The following is a 27,180-nucleotide window of genomic DNA, read 5'->3' as shown; positions in this document are numbered from 1 at the left end:
GGGAGTCAGACACTTGGGTCAGAAGCACATCGCCCTTGTTAAAGATTCCGATGTGTTAGGATGGCCGCTGGAGGGATATATAAATAAGATAAAAAAAATAGGATGAGAAATAGAATTAAAAAGTAGGATTGGAAGATAGGGATTAATGACGATTCAAATAGAGAGATTCATAATTAAACTATTTTTAGCACAACCCTAAAAGGTGAGCACCTTTGTCCTTCAATCAATTTATATTTGTGCTGAACGTACTATCCTATTGTGCGCCCCCCATCCATCTTGTTTTCTCTATTCCCCTCGTGGCCGAGTGGAATCTAGATTCGCCCGTGGTTTCAGGATTCCACTGCTTCATGTCCTGGAACAGATGCTGGTAAATCGGGCTGGTCAGGGGACTGGAAACGTGGCACCTAGATCTCACGGCCAAATCAGCCCTGTGGGGGCAGAACTGGAGGAGGAGGAGCACATTGGAGCACAAGCAATGTGTAGCAAAATGGGTGGTCTTTCTACACAGGTAACAGGAGAGGAGGAGGAGCAGCCAGAGGAGCTACAGGGTGATGAGGAAGACGAGGCAGAGGACCCAGACACACTGTGGCAGTATGCAGTAGAGATGTAGGCAGGGAGTCCATCCGAGTAACTTACCCAAATGGCACGATGCATGCTCACTTGCTTGCGTAGTGACAGCCAAATTGTCACCATTAGGCTGAGTGATGACTTCTGTCTCTCCACCTTGTTGGACCCTCGCTACTAGTCCAAAATTTGGGCCTTTTTTACACCCACTGAGAGAGAGGACAAACTGAACTACTGTAGAGACATCCTATGTAGTCAGGCTACTTTCACACTAGCGTTCGATCGGATCCGTTCTGAACGGATCCGATCATAATAATGCAGACGGAGGCTCCGTTCAGAACGGATCCGTCTGCATTATATTGGCATATAAAAGCTAAGTGTGAAAATAGCCTCGGACGGATCCGTCCAGACTTTCAATGTAAAGTCAATGGGGGACGGATCCGCTTGAAGATTGAGCCATATTGTGGCATCTTCAAACGGATCCGTCCCCATTGACTTACATTGTAAGTCTGGACGGATCCGCACGCCTCCGCACGGCCAGGCGGACACCCGAACGCTGCAAGCAGCGTTCAGCTGTCCGCCTGTCCGTGCGGAGGCGAGCGGAGCGGAGGCTGAACGCCGCCAGACTGATGCAGTCTGAGCGGATCCGCATCCATTCAGACTGCATCAGGGCTGGACGGAAGCGTTCGGGTTCGCTCGTGAGCCCCTTCAAACGGAGCTCACGAGCGGACAGCCGAACGCTAGTGTGAAAGTAGCCTCAGTTGGCCACTTCCAATCTGCACCATCGTCCATCCTTTCTCAGATCTGACCAGGAAGCCCTCTGCGCTCACATTCCTCTGCCATGCCTGCTGTGACAGGGTGGGGGTGTAGGAGCAGTTCCAGCTCCATCAGCAGCAACTTGAGTCTATAGTTGCTGATGAGCAGCTTTCTTCACCCACCTAGTGAAGAAACTACTTACCAGCAGCAGCAGCTAGACCTGAACCAGCAGGTGGTGGCATACTTGCACCCTGCCACCTCACATTGAAGATCCGCTGGACTACTGGGCAGCCAAACTAGATTTATGGCCACAATTGGCAGAGTTTACCCTGGAAAAGCTGTCCTGCCCGGCCAGTAGTGTGGCATCAGAGCGGGTGTTTAGTGCTGGGGGGGGGGGGGGCATAGTTACCCCAAGAAGAACTCGCCTGTCCACCCAAAACATTGAGAGACTGACTTTTGTCAAGACGAATCAGGCATGGATCAGCCAGGATTTCCACCCACCAATGCCTGATGCATGAGACTAGATCATTCATGGTGCCACACCAACACTTTGACAAAAGAGACCGGTTTCTTCTGGCTACCTGCCTCTGCTACTATTCTGCCTGATGCCACACATCTGATGCCAAGTGCTCCTTCTTTTACCCACCATCTTCAGCTGGTAGTGATATTGCCACCCACCTCCCCACTGTGTCACCGGGTCACTCTGAGGTTTCCTGATGCTGCTGCCACCTCCACACTATGTCACCTTGGCACTATGCGGTCTCCTGATGCTGCTGCCACCTTCACACTATTTCACCTTGCCACTCTGTGGTCTCCTGATGCTACTGCCACATTCACACTATGTCACCTTGCCACTCTGTGGTCTCCTGATGCTGCTGCCACCTCCACACTATGTCACCTTGCCATTTTGTGATCGCCTGATGCTGATGCTACTTCAACACTATGTCACCTTGCCACTCTTTGGCTCCCTGATGATGCTGCTGCCACCTCTACACTCTGTCATTGTGCCACCCTGCGGCCTCCTCCTGATGCTGCTGCCGCCACCTCCACACTCAGTTATTGTGCCACTCTGTGGCCTCCTGATTCTGCTGCCACCTCCACACTCTGTCATTGTGCCACCATGTGGCCTCCTCCTGATGTTGCTTCCGCCACATCAACACTCTGTCATTGTGCCACTCAGTGGCCTCCTGATGCTGCTGCCACCTCCACACTCTGTCATTGTGCCTCCCTGTGGCCTTCTACTTATGCTGCTGCTACCACCTCCACACTCTGTCATTGTGCCACTCTGTGGTCTCTTGATGATGCTGCTGCCACCTCCACACTGTCATTGTGCCAACCTGCGGCCTCCACCTGATGCTGCTGCTGCTTCTACCTCCACACTCTGTCATTGTGGCACTCTGTGGTCTCCTCATGCTGCTGCTTTTGCCACCTCCACACTGTCATTGTGCCACCCTGTGGCCTCCTTCAGATGCAGCTGCTGCCACCACCTCCACACTCTGTCATTGTGCCACTCTGTGGCCTCCTGATGCTGCTGCCACCTACACACTGTCATTGTTCCACCCTGTGGTCTCCTCATAATGCTGTTGCTGCCGTCACCTCAACACTCTGTCATTGTGCCACTTTGTGGCCTCCTGGTGCTTCTGCTGCCACCTCCACTCTGTCATTTTGCCACTCTGAGGCCTTCTCCTGATGCTGCTGCCACCTCTATATTCTGTCATTAAGCCACTCTGTGGTCTCCTCATGCTGTTCCCACCCTCCCCACTTCATAACTGGGCCACTATTTTGCCTTTCAGCCTGGCTGACATCATTATTTATTTCACCCTTCTTCTGATCTGTCAGAAGGAAGGAAAAATGAGATGCCCAATGTATCCTGTCTATGTAACAGCTGTAAGGCCTGCATGACATGGTCCCTATTTTGGCTAATGATTTGGTAGCCAAAAGCAGGAGTGGGTACAAAACGCAGGAGACATGCAAATATTCCATTCACGTGTCATCTCTGTTTTGGATCCACTCCTGTTTTTTTTTTTTTTTTATGGCTTTAGCAATACTGATGGATTACTGACCAAATGCTGATGGAGTGAAGGCAGATGCTCCACAGACAGGATCCGTTTTTTGTGGGTTATTGTTCTGGCGGATCAAAGGAAGGACAAAATAATCAGTGACGTCAACACAAACTTACTGCTGACACCCTCTCCACTCTGTCGAGGGGGCTCTACTTGTATAAGCATTTATTAGAACAGTGTCACGGCTGTTTAAGGGTAACCAGAGCATACACAGTAAGAAGAGCTACTGAACGGACCCCAAACTAGGGAAGAGAAAGGGTGACCCCTGTCAGACCCTCAACACTCTCCCTATGCTGCTAAAGCACATGCCCGGATCCAAATGGTGGAACGAGGCATGCCCGCGTACCTTAGACTGATGAGCCCTGTAACCCCTACAATAGTGGAAGGGGCACGGCCACCGGTGCCCTGCTCAGAATATGGAGGGAACCGTGGCCACCTCAGATCCAGTCAGGAAATCACCAGGTACACAACAAAGTCTGCACACTTAGCTGATGGAGCTGCAGCCGCAGAGAAGACGGATCCAAGGGCCGCTGGCAATATCCGGAGTGCTTGCAGCAGCAGCAGAACACAGGTCCAGAGAACTAGTAGCTAAAGAAGTGAAGATACTCAAGGCAGAGCTACAACTGAAAAGAGAAATATAATCCACGCCCTGCAATAGGAGGAGGGGTGATTTAAAGGCAGGGAAATCAGGAGAGACAGCTGGGAGTAAAGACCTCATCACAGGGGCGGAGAAACAGAACAGTGAGAACACCTCCAAACTCTAAGTGACATCATCACAGGGGTGGAGACACAGAGCTGTGAGAACGTCTCAAAGCTCTGGTAGTGACAAACAGGTTCTGTAGACATCTATGTGGAATAAGCTGCCGACAGTGTACAAGGAGTGCGCTTTTTCTTGACTCTAACATTGACCTGTGAGGCTGAGATTCACACTTGAGTTATTTGGTCAGTTTTTGCCCCGTAACTGCCCAAATAAGTGTGCAGTTATTCTAAGAGCGACGCCTGTCATCTGCATGTCATACTGACTTATAGTATTGTTTCACTAGCACAGCAGACTCCCTATGTGTGTTACTGAAAGGCACAGTATTCTACACCACTATAAAGGCTCTCTGCAGCCAGGAAATAGCTGTTTTTAAATGCAATTCGACACAAATAAATTCGTATTGTATTGAACTATTTCGAAAAATTTGGTAAACCGGCCAAATTGAATTTTTAAGAAACTCACTTATCTCTGAAAATAATGACTAGTGTTCCAACCAGTGAAGCAGTCTTTCAGTCCAGAGCTAAGACTTCACAATTATATTTATCAATCGTAGGATCAATTTGTTTATTAAATGTACAGTAATCCTTCATGGCCAGCCTGTTTTGCAAAACACTCGAAAAAAACACTGATAAAAGTAAGGTCTAAAAGAAAAAAATATGGACTAAGAGAAGACATAGTCTTAGGATGACACACTAAATGAATACAATCCAATCATAGTTGGCACTCACATAGAGAACAAATGCATCTACAGTACTTCAGGTCCTAGCCCTGGATGCTTGATTGTTAGCCAAGTATATATTTTTAGCATACAATTTCCAGGGACTGACAGAAGACCTTGTGTTACGGCTCTTTTATATGGCCGATACACAGGGTAATGATCATAAAGGAATCATTTGCTCCCAATCATTGCCAGCTTGCTCAGCTGCTTCTTTCAGTCTCTCTATATGGGGATGAATGATCGCTATGGCGATTGTTTATCCCCATACAGATTCACTGTTTGTGGGCAGCACATCATTGTTTATACAGGAAGATGTGATGCCCACAAATTATAATTTGAGGTGAAGCATGGAAGATGCAGTCATCTAAAGAGCACCTTTATAAAACAATTATCAGGAATGAGCATTAGCACAAATGTTCATCTCTGACAGCTGTCCTGATCATTGGCCAATGTCTTAAGAAAATGACCTATTGTTTCAATTATGTTTTTATGTATAACATATTTTTAAATAATTTTTGGTGATGTTATTTTTTATTTTCCATGTCAATATCTATATTTAAACAAACAACATAAAACCCTGCAGTTTTTACATTGGTCACTAATAGGGTTGAGTGAACCCAAACTGTAAAGTTCGGGTTCGTACCGAACTTTACTGTGTTCGGCACCCGAACCCGAACATTTCAGTAAAAGTTTGGGTTCGGGTTCGGTGTTCGGGTAATATTAATATACCATCGGATCTGAGTTTTCTCCAATCCGATGGTATATTTTAACTTGAAGCGTCCCCATCACCATGGGATTGCCTCTATGTTAGAATATACCATCGGATTTGAGTTAGATTGTGAAAACTCAGATCCGACAGTATATTCTAACACAGAGGCGTTCCCATAGTGATGGGGACGCTTCACGTTAGAATATACTGAGAACTGTGGACATAACGGCCCCCTGCTGCCTGGCAGCACCTGATCTCTTACAGGGGGCTGTGATCCGCACAATTAACCCCTCAGGTGCGGATCACAGCCCCCTGTAAGAGATCAGGTGCTGCCAGGCAGCAGGGGGCCAGACCCCCCTCCCTCCTCATTTTTAAAATCATTGGTGGCCAGTGCAGCCCCCCTCCCTCCCCAGTATTAAATTATTGGTGGCCTGTGCGGCCCCCCCACCCCCTCTTATTAAAATCATTGGTGGCTAGTGCGGCCCCCCCTCCCCCGTAATTAAAATCATTGGTTAACAACCCCCCCCCATCATTGGTGGCAGCAGACAGGCAGTTCCGATCGGAATCCCAGTTTAATCGCTGGGGTTCCAATCGGTTACCATGGCAGCCCGGACGCTACTGCAGTCCTGGCTGCCATGGTTACTTTTCACTTTTAGCAGCATTATACTGACATGCGCTGTCTGTGGCCAGCCGGGAGCTCCTCCTACTGGTAAGTGACAGGTCTGTGCTATAAGCAATGCGCCACACAGACCTTTCACTTATCAGTAGGAGGAGCGCCGACCAGCCACAGACAGCGCATGTCAGTATAATGCTGCTAAAAGTGAAAAGTAACCATGGCAGCCAGGACTGCAGTAGCGTCCGGGCTGCCATGGTAACCGATTGGAACCCCAGCGATTAAACTGGGATTCCGATCGGAACTGCCTGTCTGCTGCCACCAATGATGGGGGGGGGGTTGTTAACCAATGATTTTAATTACGGGGGAGGGGGGCCGCACTAGCCACCAATGATTTTAATAAGGGGTGGAGGGGCCGCACTAGCCACCAATGATTTTAATAGGGTGCTTATAGCACAGACCTGTCACTTACCAGTAGGAGGAGCTCCCGGCTGGCCACAGACAGAGCACGTAAGTATAATGCTGCTAAAAGTGCTAAGTAACCATGGCAGCCAGGACTGCAGTAGCGTCCTGGCTGCCATGGTAACCGATCAGAGCCCCAGCGAATAAACTGGGACTCTGATCGGAACTTCCGCTCTGCTGCCACCAATAATGGGGGGGGGAGGGGGGTTGTTAACCGATGATTTTAATTACAGAGAGGGGCAGAGAGGAGGCCGCACTGGACACCAATGATTTTGATAGGGGGGGCCGCATTAACCACCAATGATTTTAATAGGGAGGGTGGGGGGGTCGCACTGGCCAACAATGATTTTAATACTGGGGAGGGAGGGGGGTCTGGCCCCTGCTGCCTGGCAGCACCTGATCTCCTACAGGGGGCTGAGATCCGCACAATTAACCCCTCAGGTGCCGCACCTGAGGGGTTAATTGTGCGGATCACAGCCCCCTGTAAGAGATCGGGTGCTGCCAGGCAGCAGGGGGCAGTTATGTACACAGTTGTTAGTATATTCTAACTTGAAGCGTCCCCATCACCATGGGAACGCCTCTGTGTTAGAATATACTGTTGGATCTGAGTTTTCACGATCGTGAAAACTCAGATCTGAAAAAGCTAATACTATTATTTTCAGTTGTAACCATGTTATAACGGAAAATAATAAAGTGAAGTTCGGGTCCCCATTGACTTTAATGGGGTTCGGGTTCCTGTACAAGTTCGGATCAAGTTCGGGTCCCGAACACAAACTTTTTTTTAAAGTTCGGCCAAACTCCCCGAACCCAAACATCTAGGTGTTCGCTCAACTCTAGTCACTAATAATAGGCGCCACTTCTTGGTCTGTACAGATCACTTTACTGCAGTTATCTGCTTGTCTATACACAGAGGTGATATCATTACAGGCAGGATTAGACAGGATCCACCATTCACAATAGGTGATTGTCGAAGCTCGTTTATTCTTTCCTTGTACAATGACCTCTGCACATAGCATGCCTAGAAAACTCTTCCATAGAAGTCAATGAGGCCAGTTCCTGCCCCTTGTGTCTATGGCCCATGAGGCTACTGCAGAGCAATTTTCTTAATGCTTTCTAAATGCTTTTAAGAACAGCTCAGGCAAGATGGCTGCCCCCATAATCATGTTCAGGAAATAAAATAAATAAATCTACAATCAGAAAATAAAAAGAGATTAGAAGAAAATGATATGTGCTGCTATCTGGTTTTGACTGGCAGAACAAAAATTTGACACTTCCTTTAACTTTCCTGTTTTTTTTTCTTTATCTTCTGTTATTTTTAATTATCTTTCAATGATACCAAGTTTCCTCTTTAAAAAGTACAATGGGAGGTTCCATATGACAGGTAAACATGTGTATACAAAAACTGCCACTGCAGAACTTTTGATCTTTAGATGTTAATTAGGGCAGAGGGCTTTCATCTATAGCTGTAATTATGCACAAATCCTAAATCCGCAGTTTGTAATATGGGTGCAAAAATTATTGAATCCTTGGTTATGATGACCAATATACCAATATAGCACAAATAAACATTTATTGTTTGTAACTCTGCATTTATGATGCAGTCATCTATGCCTGATACTCATGGCTTTTAGCGCATCATTAAAAGACAACTGTTTACGCTAGCCATGTCTTATAAGGTTCTACTTTGATTACACTTTGATAAGTTTCATATGTCTATTTTTTGGAATTTGTGTTGGGCTCTTCGTAGCTTTGCACAATAATGGCTACAGAGCAGACACAATGATGAGTAGAATGATTAGCCATAACTACCAAACAGATTTTGATTTGAGGGTCCCTTCCATGCAAAACTAAGTTGCCTCTTTGCTACCACTAACCCAGTAATAATGAATTCATTGTAAAGAAAAGCCTCCTGGGCCAGATTTTTATAGTGTATATTTTGGGGAGTTTTGAGCTGCAGCACTGTTTTAAGGCAACATCAGATGTCATTTTAGCAATAATGAGTGAATCTTTAAAAATTAATTACTCAACTTTTTCTCCAAAATCTCTTGAAACTAGTTGATCAATTCTATATATTTTTTGTTTTTAGTGAAGCTAGCCATAAACATAAGTGTTTGAGTATGCAAGCTCAATGGTGAGAATAAGAAAAGGCGGCTTATTTGTGGTTGAAAAATAGGATTTTATATATTTATGGATCTTGCAGAAATCACAAAAATGTATATAAATTATAAAGTAATGTATATGTACAAAAAATGCACAGAAATCCAATTTCTCACACATAAAATTAGTCCTTGAAAGAATAAAAAAGTTATGGCAGCTTATGCATGGAGAGGCAAAAACTGAAAAGATAGTTGGTAATAAAATAGGCTATTATTTTAGGTAGAGGGAAGAAAAAAATATAAAAATAAAATAATATGGTTGTATAAGTGTGCACACCCTTGAACTAATACTTTGTTGAAGCACCTTTTGATTTTATTACAGCATTCAGTCTTTTTGGGTATGAGTCTATCAGCATGGCACATTTTGACTTGGCAAGATTTGCCCACTCTTCTTTGCAAAAACACTTCAAATCTGTCAGATTGCGAGGGCATCTCCTGTGCACAGCCCTCTTCAGATGACCCCACAGATTTCCAATCGGATTCAGGTCTGGGCTCTGGCAGGGCCATTTCAAAACTTTAATCTTCTTCTAGTGAAGCCATTCCTTTGTTGATTTGGATGTATGGTTTGGGTCGTTGTCATGCTGAAAGATGAAGTTGCTCTTCATGTTCAGCTTTCTAGCAGAAGCCTGAAGGTTTTGTGCAAATATTGACTGGTATTTGGAACTGTTCATAATTCCTTCTAGCTTACTAAGGCCCCAGTTCCAGCAGAAGAAAAACAGCCCCAAAGCATGATGCTGCCACCACCATGCTTCACTGTGGGTATGGTGTTCTTTTGGTGATGTGCAGTGTTGTCTTTGCGCAAAACATATATTTTGGAATTATGGTCAAAAAGTTCAACCTTGGTTTCATCAGACCATAACACCTTTTCCCAAAATGCTTTTGGGAGACTTCAGATGTGTTTTGGCAAAATGTAGCCTGTTTTGGATGTTTTTCTTCGTAAGAAAAGGCTTTTGTCTTGCCACTCTACCCCATAGCCCAGACATATATACGGGAGATTGTTGTCACATGTACCACACAGCCAGTACTGGCCAGATATTCCTGCAGCTCCTTTAATGTTGCTGTAGGCCCCTTGGTAGCCTGCCAGACCAGTTTTCTTCTCGTCTTTTCATCAATTTTGGAGGTACGTCCAGTCCTTGGTAATGTGAAGATAAGAACGGCACTCACTGGTAGGTTGCAATTTCTTTTGTCTTTATTTGTCACATAATAATGCAATAGTGACTGGAGTTTGAGAAAGGCTCGTCCATAGAGCTGAAACGCATAACTATTGTATTATGTGACAAATAAAGACAAAAGAAATTGCAACTTGCCAGCGACTGCCGGTCTTATCTTCACATTTTGTTCCGGAGATACCGACTCGAGACACGTGCACCACGCCATTGGAACACGGAGTGCTTACTGTTTTCTTTTAGTTATTGGTAATATCACTGTTGTGCCATATTTTCTCCAATTGATGATGAATGTCTTTACTGTGTTCCATGGTATATCTAATGCCTTGGAGATTCTTTTGTACCCTTCTCCTGACTGATACCTTTTAGCAATGAGATCCCTCTGATGCTTTGGAAGCTCTCTGTGGACCATGGCTTTTGCTGTGGGCTGCGACTTAGAAAATTTCAGGAAAGACCAACTAGAGCAGCTGAACTTTATTTGGGGTTAATCAGAGGCACTTTAAATGATGGCAGATGTATGCTGACTCCTATTTAACATGATTTTGAATGTGATTGCTTTATTCTGAACACAGCTACATCCCCAGTTATAATGTGCACACTTATGCAATCACATTATTTTAGTTTTTTTGATTTCTTCCCTCCACCTAAAAGATTTCAGTTTGTTTTTCAATTGAGTGGTACAGTTAATAGGTCACATTAAAGGTGGAAATGATTTATCTTTGTCTCATTTTTTGACATCACAGAAACCTGACATTTTAACCGGGGTGTGTAGACTTTTTATATCCACTATGTGTATATATATATATATATATATATATATATATATTATATTATTATATTTACATTATATTTAGATGTGTGTGTGGTGCTGTTAGTAGAATGTTGTAGTGCTGTAGCAGTTGTGTGCAATACATCAGGTCTCCTGGCTCTTGCAGGTTAATCAGCTCTCATCGATAAACACACATCACTCTTTATCAGGCTGTTTACCATAAACGCCACTTGACATTTACTAGGAGGGGTTTAACCCTGGAAACATGACTTTTGCTTATATTAGAGGCGTGATTGATGGTGAGATTGATGCACTGATAGGTAGCATCAGCAGCACTGTGTTTACTCTTTTAGCCATTGCTCCAACTGGACAATGTTATTTTAATGATTGGTTTCATGTGAATCAGCTCTGTTGTCCCGCATGTTCAGCGATGTGTAACATTTCTTCAATTTAGTATATTGCTAAAGGTTTTAAGGAAAATAATATAATAAAATGTGAATTGGATTAATGTTTAGAGCATTTTTGAACATTTTTTATTTCTTACATTCTACTCAGTTTTTTTTTCTTTAATATTAATGCTGCTTTTGTATTAGTATTTAATAAACATATAGGGGCAGATTTATTAATCCTGTAGTTGCCATAAACTTAGACTGGTTGTCTATACCTGCACCAGATTTATCACAGTGGCTCAAGCTGGATAATGTATGAGGTGCATGGGTAGGCACTTATGTCTAATTTTATACCAACTATTGGCTAGCTTATTTTGAGATGAAATTTGTTTGCCAGAATTGTGATGCAATTTTGGTGCTAAATGTTGCATATTAAGCCATGCTCCTTTCCATTAAGCCACACACTCAGTTATGAATTTCTCTAAACAGATGAGACAAATTTTTCCACATTTTGGTGCAATTTAGACCAAAAACTAGGTGCATTCACATTAGTAAATTTGAACCATTTATTATAGTTAATACAGTTGAAATAAGACATAGGTCCATCAAGTTCAACCAAGGGGTAGGTGGGGACGCGAATCCCATAAGGAAGTGAGACTCAGATTTCTACACATTTTCATAAGCATTAATGCTATTTACTTTGAAGAATTGATCTAAACCCTTTTAAAACTGTCCACTGTTCCTGCTGTGACCACGTCCTGAGGAAGTCTATTCGACAGATTCACAGTTCTTACAGTAAAGAAACTTTGACGCTTCTGGAGACTGAACTTTTTCTTCTCAAGTTGGAGACAGCGCCCCCTTGTCTTTTGAAAGCATTTTACACCATATTTTTTGTATGATCCATTTATATATTTGCATAGGTTAATCATGCCCCCCCTTCCTTAGATGTCTCTTTTCAAGACAAAATACATTTAATTATTTTAATCTTTCTTCATAACTAAGACCCTCCATGCCTTTATCAGTTTAGTTGCTCTCCTCTGTACATTTTCCAGTTGCAGAGCATCCTTTTCTATGGACTGGTGCCCAGAACTGAACTGCATATTCAAGATGGCTGCACCAACGCATTTGTAAAGTGGTAGTATTACATGTTATAATAAACCGCTATCGGGGAGATTTATCAAAATCCCCCATTACCCCCCCCCCCCCCCCCAATTTTATTGGGCTTTGACTTTTCTGGCTGCTGTTTATTCCACAAAAAGCTTTGTACTTTTTGCTTTTGCTGCAGAGAGAAAGAAAGCAAAGCACATACTGTATGTAATAAATTGTTAAGGCAAAATATTACACATATTTATGATAAAATACTATATGCCAACCATTTGTGCCATTTTTATCGCATTAGCATGTATAGAACTTACCTATTAGTAGTAATATTTCTTGGGACTGCCAGCAGGGGCGGATTGGCCATAGACCCAACAGGGAAATTTCCCGGTGGGACGATGCCCCAGTGCGCCACCCAAATCCTCCTCTCTGCCACTGGCTGGGTACATAATGAGCTCTCTACAGTAATTAGCGCTGTGAGAATCAGGTACTTATGTACCTAACCAGTTACCACACATGCCCTTCTGAATTCAACTGCTATGGTGTGCACCTTACCTCCTAAGTCCCCTGCTCCATAGACAACTGGAGGAGGACAGAAGATAGTAGCTATTAATGGCCACCACGGAGGGAAAGCTTTTGGGGCAGTATATTGTGCTACACTGTGTTATCTGGTTCTGCTGGGATGGTATTTTGCACTATGGTATTGTTGACCCCACCTACTTATGTTGCCCCGCCTTCTGTTAATTTGGACCTGCCTACAAAATGGGGCCACGTTTAGTTTTTTTTTCCAAGGGCCACTTTAAGTCATCCCCTGACCGCCAGTAAATACTTCCATATACCATGCCATAACAATCGTGGAGAATTTATTCTTATGACCTTATGCTTTTACCCTTCCTCTATTCTTTCTTATAACATTTTCTGAATGTATTGCCAGCAGTCTTCAATAAAAGTTCATCTGTGTGTTTCCAGTTGGGGTATATGTCCTTGCACAATATGATGCTATACAATTAGTGCTGTTCAGTGTCAGCACTGAAGACTGTTGGCAATTAATACATAAACCCGTAGTAGAAATAATATAGGAATGGACACAACATAGAGTTGACAGGTCCTCTTTAACATAAAGGGGATTTAAACCCTTAAAAAAAACACTAATTCATTTAATCCTTAGAGCACACTCAGCTATGTCTGCAAGGTGCTCCCCAAATTGCTGTCATCAGCAGTTTAGGAGAGATCTTGCAAAGAACTTTTTCTTTTCCCCACTTTTCTTCCATCTTTCTGACTGACGTCACACATGCACTTGCCACAGAAAGTTCAGGAGAGGAGCGGGGCTTAACCAGCCACCCTGAAAAAAACATTATATCGCCTGCACTGCTACAGAGTCCCTGCCCTTGGTCATCACAGCCACTTTCTCTTTCACTCCTCTGAAAATTACCTTCTTCCTAGCCTTTTCAACTAGCTCATTCTACTCCAGCCAATTTCATTTCACGCAATTTACCCACTGAGTTCAGCAATGCAGAGAAGTGGTGGAGGACCTGTAAGGACCTGTGTGATGTCACAATGTGTGCAGTGTGTGTGAGAAGTTAGAGCTTACCCTCTATAAGTTGTTGAATACTAGAAGTTGTTCTTTCCTTATACTCACTACCTGTAATGTTCTATAATAGCCCATAATAACATCTAAAAATGTTGAGAGTTGTAGTTCTCGCCACATAATGGCCACCAATGCCATTGTTGTTGTTCTCTCCTCTTATACCGCTCTCTATGTAATGTTCATTGATGACCCATAATAATACTCTGAACATGCTGAGAGTTGTGATTCTCTCCCAGGATACCCATCTCCCTATAATGTCTACTGATGTCCCATCATATTAGTCTGAACACACTGTGAGATGTAGTTCTCTCCTGTTATACCCCTTTCCCTGTAATGTCCATAAATTCCCACACACTTGAGTAATAATGACTAACACTAGGGAGGAAGATCTAATAGATTTCTGACAGTTTGGAAAGAACAGGCATTTTCTCTCACTGACTGTCACTACAAACCATTGTCTGGGTTATATTTTTATTTATATTTGAGTGAGGAAGGGGATTTATGTTGGTAAATTTAGTATTCAGTAGTCTATTACAGTTCCACGTGGTGGTAACCCAGCTTTCCCAGAAACCTTAAAGGCAAAACTGCCTAGCTGTGGCATTATTCACGAATGGGTAGTGGGATTTATCTTGCTAGATTTAGTATTCTGTAGTCTATCACAGTTCTACATAGTTATAAACAAATCTATTATGTATTTACTAAGTAATTCATTCCTGCAAAATGGCCACTCTCCCTGTGTAGACAAAAATGTATCCAACTATACCTTGCCCCTTTCTCCTATACTTCCTGGCACATGTGCACTAGCATAAGAGGTAGGCGAAGATGACATGACTGCAGCCTGAGAGAGCAATGGACTGCTTTTCTATTGTATTTTTCATGGTCTGCAATTGTGATTTCTAAAAAAATAAGAGCAAATAACAAAGACACATAAGGAGATTATATTTGATTACTGTATGTTGGTTGTTGTTTTTTTGTTTTTGGATTCTATTTTTGTTGCCCTTTAAATAGAGTCCCTTCAATAATTTTTTGTATTTTTGGGGAGGGGATAGTTTTGGGGAGGGGACCTGTCTTGTGTTTAGGAAACAGGAATAACCCATGTGAGTGCATGAGAAAGATAGAATTTCTGTTATCTACAGGCTTTGAGTGTTTAGAAAATTCTTGAACAGAGTCCTCTGTGTCATCTTATCGCTTTTTATCCAGTGATAACAATAAGGTGTGATAGCAGCACATTTAAAACCGTTGTAGCTGATTCTAAATAAATCTATGTATGTACAATTATACACATGTCATCAGCTGAGCATCTTGTATTTTGGCCCAAATGTAGAAAGAGAAAGGAAGGAAGGGAGAAAGAAAGATACAGAGAAAGAAAGATACAGAAAAAAAATAAAGTAACTAAGAAAGATAGAGAAAGGAAGAATAAAGAAGCTAAGAAAGATACTGTACAGAGAAAGAAAGAGGAAAGAAGGAATTAAGGAGGGAAGGATAGAGAAAGATGCAGAAAAACAAAGATACAGATAAAATAAAATAAAGAAACTAAGAAAGATAGAGAGAAAGAAAAATAAAGAAACTAAGAAAGATACTGTACAGAAAAAGAAAGGGGAGGGGAAGGAGGGAGGGATGAAGATGCTGGTCTATCTACAGGTAGCATAATATAAAGTAAGGTAGGCTTTATACATAAATAGATATAAGTAGTGTTGAGTATTCATCGGCCAGGATGGTTCGCGAACGCGATCAAATGTTCGCAAACCGCAAGTTCGCGGCGGGCCCCATTCACTTTAATGGCAGGCGAACCTATTGCGGCACAAATCGTCCCACAACATGGACAGTGAAATGCCAGATGTATTATTCGAATTTGCGATCTCCATTCATTATTTTTTTCAATGCGAAATATCGGCAATGTAATTTTCGCCTATGCGCATGCGTAAAATATGCACAGCCTACTACAGCAACTGGATTTCCACCAGACCAAAGTTGGATGCGATCAAATGTTGGATGCGATCAGAAAAGGTGGTTGGCAACAATTTAATTTCTGATCACTGTAAGTAATTTGACATTAAAGCAGGGTATTTGATTACATTTCACATGCATGTTATAACAATTGCTGTATATGCAGATTGAGTGTTTAAAAAAAGCGCCATTGCGAAAATCCCTAATGATGCGATTTATTTTTTCGCGGTACACACAACTTCACATTTTATAAGGTCTCATGAGATATTAGTTATTGGTGCACTAAGTATTGTTGTGATAACTTGCCACTCCAGTACAGGCCCCAAAAATTAGCCAATAGGCATTCACCTGACAGCACACAACTTTGTAGGATTCTGTGGCTGGAGGTACATTAGTCGGTCACAGGATATATATGTAACTGTCGGCCAGTACAGGCCCCAAAAATTAGCCAATAGGCATTCACCTGACAGCACACAACTTTGTAGGATTCTGTGGCTGGAGGTACATTAGTCGGTCACAGGATATATATGTAACTGTCGGCCAGTACAGGCCCCAAAAATCACCTGACAGCAAAGAACTTTGGATTCTGTGGCTGGAGGTATATTAGACATTCACAGTATAAATATGTACAGTGCTGCCCATAATTAGTCATACCCCTAGCAAATTTTGACATAAAGTTACTTTTATTCAACCAGCAAGTAATTTTTTGACGGAAAATGACATAGGTGTCTCCCAAAAGATAATAAGACGATGTACAAGAGGCATTATTGTGGAAAAAAACACTTCTCAGCTTTTATTTACATCTGAGCAAAAAGTGTCCAGTCCAAAATTATTCATACCCTTCTGAATAATCAATAGAAAAGCCTTTATTGGCTATTACAACAATCAAACGCCTCCTATAATCGCAGACCAGCTTTTTGCATGTCTCCACAGGTATTTTTGCCTATTCATCTTTAGCAATGAGCTCCAAATCTTTCAGGTTGGAGGGTCTTCTTGCCATCACCCTGATCTTTAGCTCCCTCCACAGATTCTCAATTGAATTCAAGTCTGGACTCTGGCTGGGCCACTCCAAAACGTTAATGTTGTTGTCTGCTAACCATTTCTTCACCACTTTTGCTGTATGTTTTGGGTCATTGTCATGCTGAAATGTCCACTGGTGCCCAAGGCCAAGTTTCTCTGCAGACTGCCTGATTTTGTCGTTGAGAATCCTCATGTATTACTCTTTTTTCATGGTGCCGTTTACTGTGATTAGGTTTCCTGGTCAATTGGCTGAAAAACACCCCCAAAGCATTAGGTTCCCACCACCATGTTTGACAGTGGGGATGGTGTTCTTTGGGTTAAAGGCTTCTCCTTTTTTTACGCCAAATGAAGGAAACATCATTGTGACTAAACAATTACATTTTTGTCTCATCTGACCATACCACAGAAGACCAGAAGTCTTCTTTGTCGAGATGAGCTTTTGCAAAGGCCAAGCGAGCTTTTGTGTGCCTTATCTGGAGAAGTGGAACCCAGCAGTGTGCAGTCTCTGTTGGATTATCTGCCTTGAGACATTGCCACCAGCAGAGCCCAGATTCACCAGGATGGCCTTGGTGGTGATCCTTGGATTCTTTTTCACGTCTCTAACTATTCTCCTGGCCAGCACAGGTGTCACTTTTGGCTTCCGACCACATCCTCTGAGATTTTCCACAGTGCGAAACATCTTGTATTTTTTGCTCAAATGTAAATAAAAGTTGAGAAAAGTTTTTTCCCCACAATAATGCCTCTTGTACATCGTCTTATTATCTTTTGGGAGACACCTGTGTCATTTCCTGTCAAAAAATTACTTGCTGATTGAAAAAAAGTAACTTTAAGTCAAAATTTGCTTGGGGCATGAATAATTATGGGCAGCACTGTAACTGTAGGCCAGTTCAGGCCCCAAAAATTAGCCAATAGGCATTCACCTGACAGCAAATAATTTGGGATTCTGTGGCTGGAGGTACATTAGGCGGTCACAGGATAAATATGTAACTGTCGGCCAGTACTGGACCCAAAAATTAGCCAATAGGCGTTCACCTGACAGCAAAGAACTTTGGATTCTGTGGCTTTAGGTACATTAGGCGGTCACAGGATAAAAATGTAACTGTCAGTTAGTACAAGCCTTAAAAATTAGGCATTCAACGGACATAAAAGGCCTTTTATGCCGCTGTATTTACCTAAGACAGGGACCATGATTTGTTCTGTTTGATGGCAGATTTTTGTGGGCTGTCATGAGGAATTTCAATCAAACATGGTTGACTCGTCACATGTGTTGAATTCCTCCGAGATCCATGTCTCATTCATTTTTAGAAATGTGAGGTAGTCTACACTGTCGTGAGCTAGGTGAGTGCACTTATTAGTCATGATGCCCCCTGCTGCGCTGAACGTCCTTTTGGACAGGACACTGGACGAAGGGCAAGCCAACAGTTCCATTAAAAATTGTGCCAACTCTGGCCACAGGTCAAGCCTGCACACCCAGTAGTCCAGGTATTCATCGCTTCTCAGAGCGTCCACATCGGCTGGATCCGGAGGATGGCTGTCAATGGGTTGGTTGCAAGAATGATCTCATATCCGAAGTGACCAAAACATCTTCAAACCGCCCTCTTCTTCCATGCGCTGTTGGATTGGTACCCGCAACTGTTTCTCTGTGAGTGGAAATTCCTCTGCCAGTGCCCGCAAAAGCAGAATGCAGCATTTCTCGAAGCAAGGCCTGGAAGTGTTGCATTCTGACAGCCTTCTGTGATGGTGGTAACATTTCCGCCATTTTGTGTTTGTACCGGGGGTCTAAGTACGTTGCCACCCAGTACTGGTCCTTGACCTTTATGCTTTTTATACGGGGGTCCTTCTTCAAACACTGGAGCATAAAGGCCCCTATTTGCACTAAACTGGAAGCGGTGGAGTGGCGTGGCTCCTGCTCATCATCTAGGATAATGTCGTCCTCGTTCCCCTCCCCCATCCACGGACAACACCAGGGATCCCAGAAACGTTTCTTGCTCCACTTCCGCCCCGGCACCATCCTCTTCTGACTCCTCTTCAGACTCCTGTTGTTGACTTGTCTCAGATGGAGTAGCCCCCCTTGGAATTCATCCAGCATTGCGACTTCCTCATCTTCCTGCTCCTGTTCCTCGACGGCTTGATCAATGACACGACGCAATGCACGTTCCAGAAAGAAGGTGTAAGGTAAGATGTCGCTGATGACACCCTGGCTGCGACGGACCAGTTTGGTGATCTCATCAAATGGCCGCAGAGGTCTGCATATGTCGCGCATGAGAAGCCACTGGCGCTGTGAAAAAAAAAAAAAGCTACACAGAACCTGTCTTACTGCAGCGTTCGTACAGCTAGTCATTAACTGCAAGTTTCTGCTGGAGCAGCCTATCAAGCAAATACAAGGTGGAGTTCCATCGCGTCAGGCTGTCACAAATCAGACGTCTGACGGGCAGGTGGTGTCGCCGCTGAATGTCAGCAAGGCGAGCCATGGCCGTGTAAGATCTTCTGAAATGGGCAGAGATTTTCCTGGCCTGCCGCAAGACGTCCTGGACCCCAAGGTATTTGGCAACGAGTCGCTGCATGACTAACTTCAGGACGTCTGCCATGCATGGCACGTGTGTCATTTTGCCCTGTTTCAGCGCGCTCAGCATATTGGCACCATTGTAGCACACCACTTTACCAACTGTCAAATTGAGCGGGGTTAGCCACTGATCTGCCTGTGACCGCAAAGCTGAAAGGAGTGCTTCCAGGCACAACAGACGCAGCACAGCATGGCAACGTCTCACCTGGCACGTCGAATAGGTTCTGGGGATCTTGGGGGGCGCAGCGGAAGTGACGGTAGTAGCGAAAAAGGAGGAGTCAGCTGAGGAGGAGAGGGAGGTTGGAGTAGGAGGATGAGAAGTACAGGCAGGGCTGCATGCAATCCGTGGAGGTAACAACAAAACTACACGGGCGCCACGGGTTGCATGCTTAACGGCCGTCAGAAGGTTCACCCAGTGGGCAGTAAAATTTATGTACTTTCCCTGCCCGTGTTTGCTGTCTGTGTTTGCTGTCTGTGGTCAGATGTATCTTGGCACCGACTGTCACGATACTGGTGCAACAGAACTGGAATCCGATGGCCAGGACTTGGGAGCAGAGTATATATAATACGGATGTAGCAGAACCCACGTTGTTGTGCTCCGCACAGGTGAGGCAGAGTCTGTAGACGAGAACTAAGGTCAGGATAGCAGAAGTCAGGGCAGGCGGCAAGCTGGCAGCAAGGTAGACGAGCAGAAGGTCAGGGCAGGCAGCAAGCAGGTACGAAGGTCCAAGAACAGTCCGGGTCAGCAACAGGAGGTAGCAGGGAGAACCGCTAGGGCACAGAACACACGGAGGAGTGAGTTCCAGCAAGAGGATTGCGGACTAAAAGCCAAACACAATACTCCAGCAAAGACAGGAAGGTCTGGCCAGTTTAAAAAGGAACAGGAACAGGAAGTGAGATGGCAACCAGGAAACACATAATCCACCATCTTGACTGAGGGCAAACTTCAGGGCAAAGTAAACTATTCAGGGTGGTTTCTGACAGGAACAGGAACAGGAAGTGAGATGGCAACCAGGAAACACATAATCCACCATCTTGACTGAGGGCAAACTTGAGGGCAAAGTAAACTATATCAGGGTAGTTTCTGACACCGACACTGTGTGCCAGAGATACATTCACTTGCTGCTGAACGTGGCCATATAGCTCTGGGATGCCCTTCTGGGAGAAATATTTCCTTCCGGGGACCTTCCATTGCGGTGTTCCAATGGCCACAAATTTTCTAAAGGCCTCTCTGAGTCCACCAGTTTATATGGCAGTAGTTGGCGGGCTAGCAGTTTTGACAAGTCAGCCGTCAGCCGTTGGGCAAGAGGGTTATCCGGCGTCATAAACTTTTTTTGCTCGAACATTTGGAGCAAGGAAACCTGCCTTTTGCCAGATGAACATGACGACTGCACGTAGAAGGTGGAGTAAAGGATAACTGGGAGGAGAGAGGAGAAGGGGCAGGACGGTAAGCGCCAGGGGTGTGTCGTTTGTGGGTTCTGGCGGTGTTGCTCCCATTGGGCTCGTGATGGGAGGCCAGGTGCCTTCTTACGGCCGTCGTCCCTAGGTGAGTGTTGGGCTTACCGCGACTTATGCGTTGACAGCACAGGCTGCAGATGGCAACACTATTGTCAGCGGCGGACACATTAATAAAAGCCCACACTGCGGAGCCATGTGCTGGCGTCTTGGGAGCGCCAGATGTGACCATGCATGGTGGATGTTTCATTCCAGATACATTAGCAGTCTTCTTTTTGCCTCCTGTGCACTGTAAATTCTGCCTGCTTCTTCTCCCTATCTGCTGCTCCGTCTCTCCCTCTGAACTCTCCTCCTCTTCATCTCTTGTGGGCACCCACGTGACGAGCCCGTCGCGACCATCTTAATTGAAAAAACATAGTGGTCTATTGTATCTGACAACTTCCTTAGTTTTTTCTCTGGACAACTAAACCAAAATGTCAGACAACCCACATTTTTACATACACATTGGAAAACATACAAATATCTTTTCTTTATATTACTTATTAGCAGCAGTAATTGTGAGCTATGATAACAGTTATGATGACCTGCAAAACTTCCCAGTAAAAAAAAAAATCATGAAATTACCTATTTTTGTTTTTCTTACAGGCAATGTAATAAAAAAATAAACTCTTTTTACAGAACGTCTGCGAATTTATGGATAAGTCCTTCAGTCACACATAATAAGTGGAAAAGGTCTCTCTCAAAATCCAAAATAAGTTAAACTAGGAAGATGCATCCACCATTAAGGACAGACACAAGAATGTGCTACTTCTTTAAGATGATCAATCAGCAATCATTTCAATGGCTGCCAGTTACCTGGAACATTCTTACTGTCTGGAGCCACAGGGCTCTCAACTCTCTACGGTCAAACAGTGGAGTGAACTAATGGCTCTTTCATATCAACACAATCAAGAACAGTACAGAAGAACTTTGGAGGCCATAAAAGGTTAAATGGTCTGTACAGATCCATCTAGGAAGCTATTCCGGTCTTACCTTCTAATATTCTGAACCTGTGAGACAAATTTAAAAAAAAACATCATATTCTCCTCTAGAAGCAATACATCTAAGGGTACGGCCACATGGCGCGTTCGTGATTTGGTCATGATGCAGTTAGGAACCGCAGCATCTCATTTTCCAATAATGGGAAAATCGGTTTCTGAGATAGACCTGGCACTTTCAGAATTGTGATGACTGCACCTGATTGACCACACATAAAACAGTTGAGTTGAGTAGCTGCTTTCAGTATTTGCTTTACCACAGGTGTTATTATTTGAAGTTAATCAGAAAGCTAAAGAACCAGGAAAATTCACAGTTTAAACAAAAATAATACACCTCAAATGCATAATTATGCATGAGATAACCGATCATGTGCGTTTCCTAACTACATCAGAACCGCATCACGACCGTGCCATGTGGCCGTATAATCACAAAGAATACCTCTGTCATGTTGTGTATAGTAGAACATACAAACATGATATTGTTCTTGTCTCTTCTCATGGAAACCATGAGGAGAAAACTCGTTTGCCCCTGGTTTTACATACACAGTTTTAGTGATCAGTAGTGATGGACGAATATCGGCTGGAACGATTCGCGTACGCTATCAAATGTTCGCAAACCACAAGTTTGCGCCAGGCCCCATTCACTTTAATGGCAAGCGAACCTGAAAAACCTTCAGGTCATACTGCAGGCCGATGGAGTACAGGCCCCAAACATTAGGCATTCTACGGACAGAAAAGATCAAGTGATTATGTGGCTGGAGGTATCAATTTTTCTGCAGGCCAGTACAAATACATATCAAATACATATGTTTAAAAAAAACTAAAAATATAAAATTTGATTAAAAACATGGCTAACGAAACCCCCCCTTTTGATTAAACCCCAAATGATAATAAGTGAAATTCGATAACACGTGGTCGTCACAGGTGTTGAATTCCTCCAAGGCCCCAACAATTAGGCATTCACCGTACAGAAAAGATCAAGTGATTATGTGGCTGGAGGTATATTAGATGGTCATTGGATATCAATTTTACTGTAGGCCAGTACAAATACATGTCAAAAGCATGTTTAAAAGACCTAAAAATATAAAATTAGATTAAAAACATGGCTAACGAAATCCACCTCTTGAATAAACCCAAATGATAATAGGTGAAATTCAATAACACGTGGTCGTCACAGGTGTTGAATTCCTCCGAGGCCCCAACAATTAGGCATTCAAAGTACAGAAAAGATCAAGTGATTATGTGGCTGGAGGTATATTAGACGGTCATTGGATATCAATTTTAATGCAGGCCACTGGAGTACAGGCCCCAAACATTAGACATTCACCAGACAGAAAAGGCCTTTTATGCAGCTGTATTTATATAAGATAGGGACAATTCTTTGTTCTGGGTCGTGGCAGATATGTGTGGGCTGGCATGAAGAAATTCAATTAAACGTGGTTGTCACAGGTGTTGAAGTCCTTCGAGATCCATGCCTCATTCATTTTTAGAAATTTGAGGTAGTCCACACTGTCGTGAGCTAGGCAAGCTCTCTTAACGGTCATGATCCCCCCTGCTGCGTTAAACGTCCTTTCGGACAGGACACTCGACGAGGGGCAAGCCAAGAGTTCCATGGCAAATTGTGCCAGCTCTGGCCACAGGTCAAGCCTGCACATCCAGTAGTCAGGGGGTTCCTCGTTTCTCAGAGTGTCCACATCAGCCGTTAACCCGATGTAGTCTGACACCTGTCGGTCAAGGCGTTCCCTGAGGCTGGATCCAGGGGGCAGTTGTCGATGGGTTGGATGCAAGAATGATCTCATATTCAAAGTGACCAACACATCTTCAAACCGCCCTCTTCTTGCATGTGCAGTAGGATTGGTACCCGCAACTGCTTCTCTGTGGGTGGAAATTCCTCTACCAGCACTCACAACCGCAGAATGCAGCAACTCTCACAGCAAGGCTTAGAAATGCTGCATTCTGACACCCCTCTGTGATGCTGGTAACATGTCCGCTATTTTGTGTTTGTACTGGGGGTCTAAGTACGTTGCCACCCAGTACTGGTCCTTGCCCTTTATGCTTTTTATACGGGGGTCCCTCTTCAAACACTGGAGCATGAAGGCCCACATTTGCACTAAATTGGAAGCGGTGGAGCACCCTGGCTCCTGCTCATCGCCGAGGAGAATGTCATCCTCGGTCTCCTCCCCCCATCCACGGACAACACCAGGGATCCGCGAAAAGTTTAAAGCATGCTCTTCTTGCTCCTCCTCCTCCTCCTTCTTCCCCCAGCACCATCCTCCTATGACTCCTCCTCAGACTCCTACTGACTTGTCTCAGATGGAGTAGTTCCCTCTAGGAATTAATTTAGAATTGCGACTTCCTCATCTTCCGGCTCCTGCTCCTCGATGGCTTGATCAATCACACGACACAATGCACGCTTCAGAAAGAAGGCATAAGGCACAATGTCACTAATGCCGCCCTAGCTGTGACGGACCAGTTTGGTAATCTCATAAAATAGCCGCAGAAGTCTGCATGCGTTGCGCATGAGCAGACACTGGCGCTGTGAAAAAAAACCAAGCTCTTCAGAACCTGTCCTTATGAAGAGTTTGTACAGGTAGTTGTTAACGCCACGATGCTGCTGGAGCAGCCTATCAAGCATATACACGGTGGAGTTCAAGCGAATCGGGCTGTCACAAATCAGACGTCTAACGGGCAGGTGGTGTCGTCGCTGAACTTTAGCAAGGCAAGCCATGGCCGTGTAAGATATTCTAAAATGGCCAGAGATTTTCCTGGCCTGCCGCAAGATGTCCTGGACCCCAGTGTATTTGGCAACAAATAGCTGCATGACTAAGTTCAGGACGTGTGCCATGCACAGCACGTGTGTCATTTTTCCCTGTTTCAGCGTGCTCAGTAGATTGACACCGTTGTCGCACACCACTTTACCAACTGTCAAATTGAGCGGGGTTAGCCACTGGTCAGCCTGTGACCGCAGAGCTGAAAGCAGTGCAGGACTGGTGTGGCTCTTGGCTTCCAGGCACAACAGCTGCAGCACAGCATGGCAACGTCTCACCTGGCACGTCGAATAGGTTCTGGGGATTTTGGGAGTTGCAGTTGAAGAGGTGGTAGCATTGGAAAAGGAGGAGTCAGCCGAGGAGGAGACGGAGGATGGAGTAGGAGGAGGAGAAGAAGAGGCAGACATGCATGCTATCCGTGGCGGTAACACCAAATCCACATGGGTGCCACGGGTTGCATGCTTGACAGCCATCAGAAGGTTCACCCAGTGGGCAGTAAAAGTTATTTACCTTCCCTGCTCGTGTATGCTAGACCACGTGTCTGTGGTCAGATGTATCTTGGCACCGACACTGTGTGCCAGAGATACATTCACTTGCCGCTAAACATGGCCATATAGCTCTGGGATGCCCTTCTAGGAGAAATATTTCCTTCCGGGGACCTTCCATTGCGGTGTGCCAATGGCCACAAATTTTCTAAAGGCCTCCGAGTCCACCAGTTTATATGGCAGTAGTTGGCAAGCTAGCAGTTCCGACAAGCCAGCGGTCAGCCATTGGGCAAGAGGGTTATCCGGCGTCATAAACTTTTTACATTCGAACATTTGGGCCACGGAAACCTGCCTTTTGCCAGATGAACGCGACGACGGCACGGTGGAAGGTGGATGACAAATGGGAGGAGAGAGGAGAAGGAGAAGAGGCAGCACGTGGAGCACCGGGAGTGTGGCTTTGTGGGTTCTGACAGTGTTGCTCCCACTGGACTCGGTGATGGGAGGCCAGGTGCCTTCTTAAGGCGGTCGTCCCTAGGTGAGTGTTGGGCGTACCGCAACTTATGTGTTGACAGCACAGGCTACAGATGGCAACACTATTGTCAGCAGCTAACACGTTAAAAAAAGCCCACACTGCGGAGCCATGTGCCGGCGTCCTGGGAGTGCCAGATGTGACCGTGGATGGCTCGCTCCAGATACATTTTCAGTCTGCTTTTTGCCTCCTGTGCACTGCGAGTTCTGCCTGCTTCTCCTCCTTCTACCCCCTATCTGCTGCTCTGTCTCTCCCTCTGAACTCCTCTTCTCTTCCTCTCTTGTGAGAACCCACGTGACATCTATTGACACGTCATCATCATCATCTTCACCACCACTGACATTAGAGATCTTGGAGTAGGCAGCAACAGCAGGGACCTCCGTCCTTGGGCTGATCTGAGTACTGTCGTCAGACCGCTGGGTGGCAGCCGTTGCTACCTCCTCTTCCTGATTCGATGCCAAGAATGGCTGCGCATCAGTAAGGTCTGGAAATGGATGGGAAAATAATTGCTCTGACTTGAGTGGAGGGGCTATGGTGGTGGTGGTGGTGTCTTTGGCGGTGCACACAGCAGAGGGTGAGGAGGGTACAGATACAGAGGGTGAGGGGGGTGCAGAAGCGGAAGGCTGAGTGAGCCACTCAAACAACTCTGGTGCGTCCTTTGATGTTATCGCACGCAACTTCTCCAACTTCCCACTTAGGCTCTGGCCTGGAGCACCTGCCTGACCTCTACCCCTGGGGAATGGCCTGCCTCTTCCTCTGCCTGTCATTTTCAAAATGACCCTGTGATAAAGTCCCTATCGAAGAGCAGTATTTGTGGAAGCAGGTATATTGCAGGCCTCAATCAATATTTGGTGGAAGCCGGTATATCAATCCCCTATATCAGTATTTTGAGGAAACAGGTATATAGAACCGCTTAATAAGTATTTGCTGGAAGCCAGAATATCAAACATCATAATTAATATTTGTTGGAAGCTGGTGTATTTCAGGCCCTAATCAATATTTGGTGGAAGCCGGTATATCAATCTCCTCTGTCAGTATTTTGTGGAAAAAGGAATATAGAACCCCTTAATGAGTATTTGCTGGAAGTCCGTATAGCAAACCCCTTAATGAATATTTGGTGGAAGCCGGTGTATCCCAGGCCTCAATCAATATTTGGTGGAAGCTGGTATATCAATCCCCTCTATCAGTATTTTGTGGAAACAGGTATATAGAACCCCTTAAGGAGTATTTGCTGGAAGCAGGTATATTAAACCCCTTAATCAATATTTGGTTGAAGCTGGTGTATAGCAGGCCTCAATCAATATTTGGTGGCAGCTGGTATATTAATTCCCTCTATTATTATTTTGTGGAAACAGGTTTATAGAACCCCTTATGGAGTATTTGCTGGAAGCTGGTATATCAAACCCCTTAATGAATATTTGGTGGAAGCCGGTGTATCGCAGGCCTCAATCAATATTTGGTGGAAGCCGTTATATCAATCCCCTCTATCAGTATTTTGTGGAAACAGGTAAATAGAACCGCTTAATGAGTATTTGCTGAAAGCTGGTATATCAAACCCCATAATC

Source organism: Bufo gargarizans, chromosome 1 (genome assembly GCF_014858855.1).
Source record: "Bufo gargarizans isolate SCDJY-AF-19 chromosome 1, ASM1485885v1, whole genome shotgun sequence".
In the NCBI taxonomy this organism is placed as follows: Eukaryota; Metazoa; Chordata; class Amphibia; order Anura; family Bufonidae; genus Bufo; species Bufo gargarizans.
The sequence above is the reverse complement of the archived record's forward strand: the minus strand, read 5'-3'. Positions refer to the sequence as shown.